The 13,018-nt window shown below is 39.6% G+C and overlaps 2 gene segments (V, D, J or C); both read left to right on the forward strand.

Annotated features, from left to right (window-relative positions):
* The first annotated feature begins 201 nt into the window (after positions 1-201).
* LOC311035900 (immunoglobulin kappa constant-like) lies at positions 202-2,418 on the forward strand. The segment is given in 3 exons: positions 202-338; positions 471-1,094; positions 2,074-2,418.
* Positions 2,419-10,074: 7,656 nt separating this feature from the next.
* On the forward strand, positions 10,075-12,240 carry LOC311036342 (immunoglobulin kappa constant-like). The segment is given in 2 exons: positions 10,075-10,120; positions 11,819-12,240.
* Positions 12,241-13,018: the final 778 nt, after the last annotated feature.

Below are 13,018 nucleotides of genomic sequence, written 5' to 3' on the forward strand. Positions count from 1 at the left end.
ACTTGTTGAGATTTGAACACCTGCTGTTAACAAACCATTTTGGGATTCAGTATTCATCTGTTGACTGCATGCAAATGACAGAGGAAGAGAGTGTTTCTGGTTGGCTGCTTGTTTGAAGAGAATGGATGACTGGTTGTAGATTGTGTCTTATAGAGGATGAGTGGAATGGTTTCAGTCTGTGAGGCTTCTTGTATAGAAGGCTTTAGAGTTCCACTGAAGTACAGAGTATTGTGAACAGAGACATCATAGGTATCTTTCTGCAGCACCTGAACTGATCTTAGACCAGACAATGGCCTTTTCTACAGCTTCACTCACTGCCCTGCTGTTGACCCTGAGTGGTAAGAATTATTCACACACTAGACCAACACATTCTGTTTAATCAGAATCTTTGATTTTTCTTTCTTGTGACGCAATAAGTGAGTTTCTTATGGTCTTCAAAGTTAATGAATTAAAGCGTATTTTTTCCACAGGTTTGGGAGCAGCTATTGTTCTGACCCAGCCCAAGTCTGTCTCTGTGAACCTGGGAGCCAATGTGAAAATCCCATGTACTCAAAGTGGTGGCCAAAGCAACAGCAATACTTTGTTCTGGTACCAACAGAAACCTGGTGGTGTTCCAAAGTTTTTACTTTATACAACTGGCTCCAGAGCAAGTGGAGTCCCCAGTAGATTCTCTACCTCTGGATCTTCTTCAGACCAAACACAGCCTCTGCTCATCAATGGAGTCCAGGCTGAAGATTCTGCAATGTACTACTGTGCTACTTGTGGAAGCTGTGACCCAGACCACAGTGTTACAGTTCAGTGAGGAGCCCATACAAAAACCCTACAAACATGTTTAGAATGAACTAAAAGCAATGGAAGAGCAGAACCTGTTTGAGTTGTGTCAGGTAAAGTGATCATACATTAGACATAGGTTCAGACTCTTCAGAGTCTATATTTAGTCTATTATCAGTCTTTTCATGGATTTAAAGTTCTCACTTGTAGTGAGTGAAGCATGAAGAGAAACCCTGAGCAGCAGTTTACAGCACAGAGGTTTTTGTACGGAGACAAATCACTGTGAGACACTGCCTTTGGTGGAGGGACTGAAGTCATTATTGGTAAGTTTGGCTTTTCTCAAGTTATTGAAAGTAATACAAAGGAACATAATTGTACAGGCAAGGAGATACAAGTATTTTTTAATGTATTTAACTTTTAATTAAAGATAATCAGGTACAAAGATAAATGGTTCCATATAGTGATTATGTTGCTATATGTTTTTATTAACTATAATCAAGCATAGTTTTAAACATGCATTGAAACTCTGAATGGAATTTACAATAATGGATTTTACAATCCTCTGCTGATGAATCTATTAGATGGTAAAATCTATTGAAAGAATATTGGAATTCATTCAAACATTCAACAGACATATTTGTATTTGTATTTTTTTATATTGCAGTCATTTCATCAATCTCAACTCAACTTCAATGACTTCACTTTATTGTCATATCACAAGTATACTGGTGTAAGAGTGGGTGCTATTATTTTTGCAAATATTTTTAGTACAACCACAAAATTGCTGTTAATTTAAAATAGAAAAACAAGTATTAAATCTACATACAGCTTGTAATAAGTACACCTTTTCAGATAAATAACAACAGGAACATAGGCTATTTCTTGTTGAAATTTTGATAATTTTAATAGATTTCACTTTTATTTTCTGATCCACCAATTAATTTTGTCAATGGTGCTTTATTAATAATACTCAAGTCTGGCTTTAAAATTATAATATGGGGACCATGTTCGCCCTCCCCTATGTTCCCTCTAAACTAATCCTAACTCCTAACCCCAAGCCTAACCGTAAATTGAGGAAACATAGTCATGACCACAAACATGCCCAAAATGTTTGTGTATCAAAGAACATAAATTAAACAAATAATTAAGCTCTGGATGAAATTAACAATACGTGGCTTTTACAATATTAATGAATCTATTAGATAGTAAAATCGAACAAAGTAATATTGGACTTAATTTCAAATGTAATAAAGAATATTTGTAACATTAAGTGACATGTTGTCATGTGTCCTCTCCTCTCAGCTCGTCCTCCGTCTCCCCCCAGTCTGGTCCTGATGGCTCCAGTCCAGCCTCCTCTCTCTGGGGACAGCAGTGCCACCCTGCTGTGCCTGGCCAAGGGCTACCACCCTGACGGTGCCACCCTGTCCTGGTCTGAGGACGGAGCCTCTGTGACGGGCACCCAGGTCCACACGGGCCAGTCCCAGCGCCAGCCTGATGGCACCTACACCCTCAGCAGCCATCTCACCCTGCCCTCCACACGCTGGCACTCAGGACACAGCTTCAGCTGTCACCTGAGTCACTCAGCTCTCAGCAGCCCACTGAGCAAGAGTGTCAACAAGCAACAGTGTTCCCTCTGAGACAAGAAGAACACATTATCTATTCTCTGCTGATGAACAGAGAATAGATGGACCAGGAAAACACACACACATACAATTACAATAGTCTGCAATGTTATACAGCTTTATAGTCTATGTGATGATGATATTCTCTTTTATAAAGCCACTGACTGAGGCTCTCTGGTGATGAGGGACAGACATAGAGGTGAATTTCTTAATGTTTTGCTGATTTCTTCTCTGTGTTGAATAAAGTAATTAAATCATGACCCGTCTCCACCACATTTGTCATAGACATATGTTTTACAGTACTTAACACGTATTATTTCAGGTTCAAGGTTATTTATTGTTACGTCTTGTGTAACAGGTCTATACAGTATAGTTAAAAAAAACCCTACTGATTACTAAAAGTAAATTGTATCACTAATTGGTCAGACATGAGGGTAACATCATCCTCCCGCTTTAGTCTGTTTAATCCAGATGTTCAGCATCTATTTGACATGCTAACAATAAGATGTTTTAGATGTTTTATTAATGAATCTCCTACCAGCAAAGCTTCTGGACAATTATCAAGAACAATCTAAGAAGTTGAATATATTGGGGTATGAATACTGATAAGGCAAAGAGTAGTTGCTATTACTTTACTCTTTTTACTTTCAATGATTTGTTTTCAAACTACATCTTACAGTTATAATTCTAAACTTGTATTAACATACATAACTTGATTTAGAAAATAACATAATATTTATAGTTTTATAGGTCGGTTACCTCATGGTAAAAAACTAAACTAAAACCACGACTTTCCTCAAACTCTACAATTGGGTAATTAACCACATGAACCCTATAGTGTCCCTATTCTGGGCAGGTCATAACAGGCTACATATGGAAAAAATAGGCGAATATTCTGCAGAAATGGTTCTTGAAGTGCTGGCTGTAAAAAAAGTGGAGCTTCTCTAATAGGTTTGTCTTGAAATGCTACAAAATGCTCATTGCTCACAGGAAACAATTAATTTACTCTGCATGTTAAAGGGATGTCTGCTACAGTGATCCTGATGAGAGGTTCTGAGGTGCATTTAGTTTCAGAGAGAGGTAGAGAGCTTCAGGACAGAAACCAAGACGTGCGGCGTACGTGAGATCTGCACTCACGAAAAGACGTTGTTACTGCTGGCATCAGGTCATTGTTTTATTTTTGTGTATTTGTCCTTCTAGTGGCATGTCTCTTGGGGGCGCTCTATGTGTGTTCTATGTGTTGTAAGTTTTCCAATTAGGTGCCACTTGTTACAGCTGTGTTTTTGGTAATCAAGTATGTTGGTGACACCTGTTATGCTGGAGAAGAGGGCAGCAGCATTCATTCCACTGTGAGAGAGCAGGAGGAGAGAAGGAGAGTTTAACAGAAAGAAAGAAATTAAAGTAAAATAGAAGAAAGTGAAATAAAAGAATGTAAAGAAGAGAAAAGCAAAGGTTTTGCAGAAAGACTGAAGTTCCAAGTCGACCCCACCCCCATTCGTGTGCAAGCAGGCAAAGTGGTCAGTAGTTGTTGTGAGTCTGTGAAAGTCATGTATATTATTGTGAACGTCAGAATGCCCAAGTTGATGTTTTGTTTTTTGTCTTTCTGTATGTAATTGTCAGTTCTACGTTGTTTGAAGAGAATAAACACCAGTACAAGGTACCTGAGTCTTACATGCGTCGGATGGGAGTCACAGACATGAAAGAGGAACTGAAATGGACTGTAACCACGTGCTGGTTGTATGAGATGAGTTTTTGTAGAGAACACACTTAAAACCATTAGCATGAGAAATATGGTCACTTATTTAGCAGGACAATAATATTGAGCCGGTAGACAAAAACACTAAAAACTAGACGCGTCGCAATTCAGGGCAATTGCAGAGTGTGGTTGCGCCGACGCGAGTCGCGGATCGCTGCCGTCGGGACTCGAGGAATACGCTGGGAGGAATACCATCAGAGGCTGCGCCAATTACATTGTCACATAACTCCTGAGATCACTTGCGTTTCATTTTGAGAGGATTGATCCCCCCAACATAAGGTTTTTGCATCAAACTGTTACAGTTTGAGCATTTGTGGCGCCCCCTATGGATCAAAGTGGAAATGCTTTTGGGGATTTGTTGAGTAAACCACCCTTGACATGTGATTCAAATTTGGGATTGACTGGACGTTTCGTTTGTGATTTGTGGCCTTTTTTGTAAAACGGGCCCCTTCCGCTAACTTTGGAAGCCATTTACGGACGAATGGTATGGACTATCAAAATTCTGTTTCGGTCCAGATTATCGCATGGGTCCAGAGATCATGTGTACCGATTTTTGTGAAATTTGGACAAAATATATGGGAGGAGGAGCTAAAAGTGTGTTTTGAAGAAAATTCAAAATGGCGGAAAATCTATCCAGACGCAAATGGGCGTGGCCTATATGGAAAGTTGCGTAATGACCCAAGAAATCCAGGGAAAATTTTTTGATTTTACGACCTACGGTTCAAAAGTTATAGGCCAAAACGTAAAGGGGGCTGTTATAGCGCCACCATGAGGCCAATTGGTTTAATTATTTTTATAATAATTTCGGACAATATTATGAACCTTTCCTCCAAATCTAGTAACTCTAGCTCTTACGGTTTCTGAGAAAAAAATACTTGAATTTGAGTTTTTTCACTTTTACATTAAAGTGGATGGGGCAATTTAATGCACTAATAAATCAATATCAATAAAACTATTTAACCAATCTCTTAGCAAAATACAAGCACACGATTCCCGGTGAGACCGGTCATTTTGACATATGGCACTAAATTGGGAAAAATAAACTGTGGGAGGAGATGCGGCTCAAAGTATTGTTTATCTATAATAATAATAAGTAAAGTGTGAAGATATCTATAGTCTGGTTGCCCTGTTGGGCAACCACACTAACTATAATCCTGTCTAGTCTCACAACACACTATATGAGATTCTAACACCTGGCTGTTCACAAATCCTTTTGGGATTCAGTATCTATCTGCTGACTACATGCAAATGACAGAGGAAGAGAGTGTTTATGGTTGGCTGCTTGTTTGAAACTAATGAGCAGAGATAATAAAATACAACTTTAAGGGGTGTATGCCACTCTTACATTTGTACACACTCTGACTTAAATTATTGCTGAGAATTTTAATGTGTGTGTGTGTGTGTGTGTGTGTGTGTGTGTGTGTGTGTGTGTGTGTGTGTGTGTGTGTGTGTGTGTGTGTGCGCGTGTGCGCGTGTGCGTGTCTTGGGTAAAGGGCAGGGGTCAGACATACATGTTTGTAATCAGCATAGGGTCGAAGGGGCTGCAGTCCAACAGTCTATTTCAGCGATTCCCAATCTATGGGTAGGGGCCCACTTGTGGGCCGTGAGGATATTGCAAGTGGGCCCCCTAAATAATTGGCACAACACTATAAGATTGTATTGATAATATAATATCAGTATTTAAAAATAAGAATGATGTAAATAAACTGTCTTTGTTTTTTCTCAGAAACCTTGAAAAATGTGTTTTTATTGTTCTAATGAATACGGAACATAAAGTATACTACATTAGTTCCAATGATCCAAGCCAGAACACAATCAGTTAATGGATTATTGAACTAGCATGTTGAACTATAGCATGTTCTGAAAATGGAAAATGCACGGCAGCTGAATGGCTGCAGTGTTAAGTGGTCAGATGGGGGGGGGGGCCACAAACACTTCAAGTGGGCCCTGATCTAGAAAAAAAATACTTCCTAAACTATATTTAGTTTAGGACTGAAATGACCCAGATGTATCTCATTATTTAGCAGCATTCGTAAGAGCTGGTCAAAATCTTTAAATTAGGAAAAGTGTCACCTCTTCAGACTCCACCTCAAGATAGTATGGTTTACTGTATTCATTTGCCTGATGGTGTGAACCTGCTCAGAGAGCTGAGGCATGACCTACCCTCAGGCATGCCATACTTAACAGTTCTCCAATATGATGGATATATTTTTGTCAACAATAAGAACACATTAAAATTACATTACATTAGATTACAGTCATTTAGCAGACGCTTTTATCCAAAGCGACTTACAATAAGTGCATTCAACATAGGTAGGGAACGAAACTACTAATCACCAGAGGTCTTAAGTGCATTTCCTGTAAAAACAAGCAACCAAGAGTATACCTAGCGCTAAGGTAAAAGTGCAATATATCAGCTATCTACTTTCATAAACACATGAGATAAAATAGCCAAATCAGATGAGCACGAGCTAATAGATCCAATACAACAATACAACAATAGTTCCTACAACTAGTTAACAACAAGTAGGCCAGGCAAAGAGGAAGGGTAGTGTTTCCTGAAGAGGTGGGTTTTCAGCCTGCGGCGAAAGATGGGCAGTGACTCTGCTGTCCTGACATCAGTGGGAAGTTCATTCCACCACTGTGGGGCCAGAACAGAAAAAAGTCGTGACCGTGTCGATCGACCAGAAGGACCGTTGAGTGGGGAGGGAGTCAGTCGCCCCGAGGTGGCAGACCGGAGTGGTCGGGCAGGGGTGTGGGCATTGACCAAAACCCGGAGGTAAATATAAATGATATTCTTACTAGTTGAGATGCTCACAGCAAGTGCATAATGTCACTCTTTTATCTTTTTAAATTTGTCCACCAGAGGACGCTGCAACTTCACTCTGCACACCTATAGTCTGCCTTGTGATCTTTCTTACTATGTGTATGTAAGGGAAAATAAGCAGTGGTGGACAAAGTACTCAAACCCAGTAGGCTACTTGAGTCAAAGAATAGATACTCCTGGTTAAAGTGAAAGTTGATGTGTCAAATGTGTACTTGAATTAAAGTACCGGAGAACTTAAAACTTAAGTATTCAAAAGTACATGTTTACATATAATATATAATACAAATACAAAAATACATTATATTTAACATTAACATTTTGACATTTCCCCCCCAAATTTAAATATTTTCCAGACATTTAAAAAATATATCAATAATAGTAAAAATAGCATTATCTACAAGCTAACAATGCACCTCATGGCGACGAGTTATGAGGTTGTAGATCTGCTATTTTCACATTATTTGAAATAGGGTTTAAGTGGTTAATTCATAATGTACCCTTTTCCTTCCTAAAAATGTGTCATTGAAATGTAGTGGAGTGAAAGTCATAAATATCCATAAGTACAAATACTCACGTAAAGCACAGATACTCAAATAATTTACTCAAGTACAAATATATAGCTTTGTCTTATCAGCAACAACTGCACTGCTCAGCAAAGCTGAGGAACAGGAACTTGGGACGACACCTTCTGACAAATCACATAATTTCAGAGTTCTGTGTGTACCTACAGTACATGAAACTGAATCAGGTCCACAGGGCCAGTCCCAGCGCCAGCCTGATGGCACCTACACACTCAGCAGCCATCTCACCCTGCCCTCCACACGCTGGCACTCAGGACACAGCTTCACTCAGTCACTCAGCTCTCAGCAGCCCACTGAGCAAGACTGTCAACAAGTAACAGTGTTCACTCTGAGACAAGAAGAACGTGAAGAAGATCCACTGATGAGCAGAGAGTAGATGAAAACACACAATTACAATAGTCTGCAATGTTATACAGCCAAATCTTTGTGATAGTGTCTTATATGTCCACTCTCTGAGGCCCTTTGGTGATTAGAGACAGAATTACAGGTGTGACACAATGTTTTGCTGTCTGCATCTCTGTGTTAAATAAAGTAATTAAATCATGACCTATCTCCTACCCATCTTTGTCAAAGACAGATGTAATATTATTTACTTTACACTCACTGTTATTCTCTAAAGTATTAACTTCAGTCTCCGGATTAATTCAGTTTATTCTGATGTTCAGCAGCTATTTGACATGCTAACAATCAGTTCAGTTGTGTTATTAAAGAATTGTCTACCAGAAGTTGAATATACTGGGGGATAAACACTGACAAGTCAAAGTGTCATTGTTATAGTAGTTGACTGATTTCTTTCAACAACAAAAAATCCAATTACATCATAACCTTTTAAAGATTTAGACAATAATATAATATTTATTGTTGACTTTGGTTATGGTACAAATAAAGACATGACTTTCCTCAAACTTCCTCAAGCTTTACTCTACAATGTGGTAATTAAAGGAATGTTTGTGAATCTCTAAATTGAAATTATTACTATTAATATTTTAGAAATGTAGTGGCATAATTCCTCAGTTGATATGGTAGGATTTATTTTTGTTGCAATATATGAGTTAAAATGTTAAAATTACTCGGGTGTCTCATGTCATCCAATCCATTTAATCCACATGATCGACGCGTGTGCGCACGTGTGTGTGTGTATGTGTATGTGTGTGCGTGCGTGCGTGCGTGCGTGCGTGCGTGCGTGTGTGTGTGTAAAGTGCTGTGATGTCTGCTACAGTGATGCTGGAGGGAGGTTGTGAGGTGCATTTAGTTTCAGAGAGAGGCAGAGTTTCATCACAGAAACCAAGATATCTGCACTCACAAAAAGACATGAAAGAGGAACTGAAACAGCATGCTGGTTGTATGAGATGAGTTTTTGTACAGCACACACTTAACCATTAGCATGGGAAAGATTATCACTGATTTAGCAGCCCAATAATATTGACGACAAGGACAGAACAACTTTAAGCTAAGTACAGTAAATGTGTCTCAAAACGCTCAATAAGTTCGAACACGTAATGAGATTCTAACACCTGGCTGTTCACAAATCCTTTGGGATTCCGTATTCATCTGTTCACTGCATGCAAATGACAGAGGAAGAGAGTGTTTCTGGTTGGCTGCTTGTTTGTAGATTGTGTCTTATAGAGGATGAGTGGAATGGTTTCAGTCTGTGAGGCTTCTTGTATAGAAGTCTTTAGAGTTCCACTGAAGTACAGAGTATTGTGAACAGAGACATCATAGATATTTTTCTGCAGCACCTGAACTGATCTTAGACCAGAAAATGGCCTTTTCTACAGCTTCACTCACTGCCCTGCTGTTGACTCTGTGTGGTAAGAATCAATCACACAATATTTGACCACAACATAATTTGTTTAATCATAATCTTAAATAAGTGACGCAATAAGTGAGTTTCTTATGGTTTTCAAAGTTAATGAATTAAAGTGTATTTTTTTTCCACAGGTTTGGGAGCAGCTATTGTTCTGACCCAGCCCAAGTCTGTCTCTGTGAACCTGGGAGACAATGTGAAGATCTCCTGTACTCAAAGCCGTGGCCAAAAAAACAGCTATACTTTGTACTGGTACCAACAGAAACCTGGTGGTGCTCCAATGTTTTTAATTAGAACAGAAGGTACCAGAGCAAGTGGAGTCCCCAGTAGATTCTCTACCTCTGGATCTAACTCAGCCCAAACACAGCCTCTGCTCATCGATGGAGTCCAGGCTGAAGATCTGGCAATGTACTACTGTGCTACTTGTGCAGCCTGTGGCACAGACCACAGTGTTACAGTTCAGTGAGGAGCCCATACAAAAACCCTACACACGTTTAGAATGAACTAAAAGCAATGGAAGAGCAGAACCTGTTTGAGTTGTGTCAGGTAAAGTGATCATACATTAGACATGGGTTCAGAGTCTATATTTAGATTAGTATCTGTCTTTTCATGGATATAAAGTTCTCACTTGTAGTGAGTGAAGCATGAAGAGAAACCCTGAGCAGCAGATTACAGCACAGAGGTTTTTGTACGGAGACAAATCACTGTGAGATGGGCAAGACTCTGGTTTTGGTGGAGGGACTGAAGTCATTATTGGTAAGTCTGAGCTTTTCTCAAATTACTGGAGTAATGTATGTGCAGACTAGAGTAAAACAATTTCATAAGCCAGTACATGTATTTTATTTATTTTATTTTAAACTAGAGGTCCGGGCGGCCTACGGCCGCCCGAAACCCCTAGCCGCGCACGGGGCGCGTGTATATATGGGATGAACATTTGGGGAAAAAAAAAAAAAAAAAAAAAAGTTGTAATGTAAAAGTAAAAAAATTGAGAAAAAAATTGGGAAGAAATAATATTTTTTATGTTTCAGGGGGTCCGCGGACCCCCTGGTGGTCCGCGCCAAAGTCGTCGGATGAAAATCTGCAAACGGTAAAAAAAAAAAAAAAAAAAAAAAAAAAAAAAAAATCATGCAGGTTCTTGCTTGTTTCTGGCGTGGCATCCCAACCTGGCATCCCAATGCCGGCGATGTGTACTTGCGGGTTGCATAATGATGACATCACTGTCGAATCCTTTGCTGTCATGAACCTAGCCTGGTGCGTTGACCAGTAATGATGACATCACTGGCTAATCCTTTGGTGTCATGAACCTAGCCTGGTGTGTGGAGCACAGCAGAGCAACGTGCTCTTGTTGTTTTGGGGATTTTCAATGGCGGGCCGTCGTGTTGTGTTGGCCTCGGTGGTACGCACGGTAAGCGGTAGGAAGCTGCTTCCACTTCCGTTGTGTCCGACATTTGGTGAGTAGAATTAATTATGTTGCGAGGTGGGAACGGTGTAGTGAGGCATGCCAGGTGCCCTACGCGAAACGTAAATTCAGGCCGCCCGCCGTGGCGACAGTGTTGGCGACATGTGGTGTGACGGTGTTGTGTTTAGTCGATAACAGAGCTGTGGGGTGTGGACACCGAGGGCACGGAAGTTGCTCGCCATTTATATAGTTAGATTGAATATTTTTTTTACCAAACAAAGCAAACAACAAAATAACTAAATTAATTATTGACTTTGTTGACTATTTTTAAGTAATTGGTTTAACTTCTCTTTTCTGATCCACTCATTTATGATGTTAATATTAATGTATTAATAATATACAAGTTTAGCTTTAACATTATAACACAAACGTGTATCACAGAACATCAAATGAAGCTCTGAATAGAAAACACAATAATGTGCATTAATGTGAATTCATTTTATAGTCCTAGTGGTGAATCTATTAGATGGTAAAATGGTGAAAAATTGGTTCCAATCTGCCCGAGGCTCTTTGCTGCATGTCGAGCTCTTTCTCTCCTGGCTTTCCTGACTGTCCATTATCTGCCACTGTTGAATAAAACAAAAAATGGCAGCAGAAATAAAATAAAAAATAAAATAAATTATTGTTTGTTTTTAATCATTGGAATGAATTTCAAACCTACAACAAACATTTTATATTCACTTTTTAAAGATGACTGTATTTTATTCAATATAATCAAATTTGAGGTACATTTTTCTCCAATTTTCTCTGATAGTGTGTTTTTCCAGTAACCTTTAACCACGTAAACTCTAAATACTAAAATAAACCGCTGTCTGTAACCCAGGGGTCTATACTTCGGTCCCCTACGTGACACGTTGTGAGCTTGTAGATCGTCTATTTTCGTCAAATGTTCCTATTCTTTCTGAATGTTTGCCTATTATGACATGCCCATAATAGGGATGCTAGCGTTCATGTGGTTAAGTGACATGTTGTTGTCATGTGTCCTCTCCTCTCAGCTCGTCCTCCGTCTCCCCCCAGTCTGGTCCTGATGGCTCCAGTCCAGCCTCCTCTCTCTGGGGACAGCAGTGCCACCCTGCTGTGCCTGGCCAAGGGCTACCACCCTGACGGTGCCACCCTGTCCTGGTCTGAGGACGGAGCCTCTGTGACGGGCACCCAGGTCCACACGGGCCAGTCCCAGCGCCAGCCTGATGGCACCTACACCCTCAGCAGCCATCTCACCCTGCCCTCCACACGCTGTCACTCAGGACACAGCTTCAGCTGTCACCTGAGTCACTCAGCTCTCAGCAGCCCACTGAGCAAGAGTGTCAACAAGCAACAGTGTTCCCTCTGAGATAAGAAGAACACATCCATCTATTCTCTGCTGATGAACAGAGAACAGAAAGAGCAGGGAAACACACATACAATTACAATAGCCTGCAATGTTATACAGCTTTATAGTCTATATGTGATCGTTTATTTTATATCCACTGTTTGAAACCCTGAGGGAGAGAATTACAGGTGAATTTCAATGTTTTGCTAATTGCTTCTCTGTGTTGAATAAATTCATTAAATCGTGATCTATCTCCAACAAATATTTGAACTCATTACAATGTGTAACTAACTAATATGATATAATGGCAAAGAGCACAGTACGTTGTAATAAAATGGCAATTTTAATACTTTTCAATAATCTTTCAAAATCTTGGTATCCTACACAAATGTTATTTAGAGTGATATAGAGGCCACTGGACATAGACAGTAATAAATATCAGTGTTATACAGGGCAATATTAACACACCAGTGAAACTACAATTTGAACAGATTGTATACATCTAATCACAATGTTCATTATCCTGTCCACAGCATTGATAAGGAATTATGTCTGTCTGTGTGTGTCTGTCTGTTCATCTGGTCTGTCTCTAATTTATCAGTAGATTGCCATGGAGAGATGGTTAACTTTTGGGTCCATGTGGCCAATGGTGTAGTTCACAAAAAACAAAAAGGTTAAGGTCAAATGATTTGGGCAGGGTTTGAACCTCAATTTGTGTGTTTCTTTTTTCATTAGTTTTAGGTACACTGTTGCCATTTTAGCTCAAAGATAATATTAGAAATGGTCACAATCTGTGTGTGCAAAATGGGGAGACAGGCGCAGTTCTGTTCAAGGGTTATGTGTACATTCTATCCATAATTTTCTATCTACAGGTGTGAGACATTTT

This window comes from Gymnoscopelus microlampas (genome assembly GCF_963454915.1).
Source record: "Gymnoscopelus microlampas genome assembly, chromosome: 20".
Taxonomy (NCBI): domain Eukaryota; kingdom Metazoa; phylum Chordata; class Actinopteri; order Myctophiformes; family Myctophidae; genus Gymnoscopelus; species Gymnoscopelus microlampas.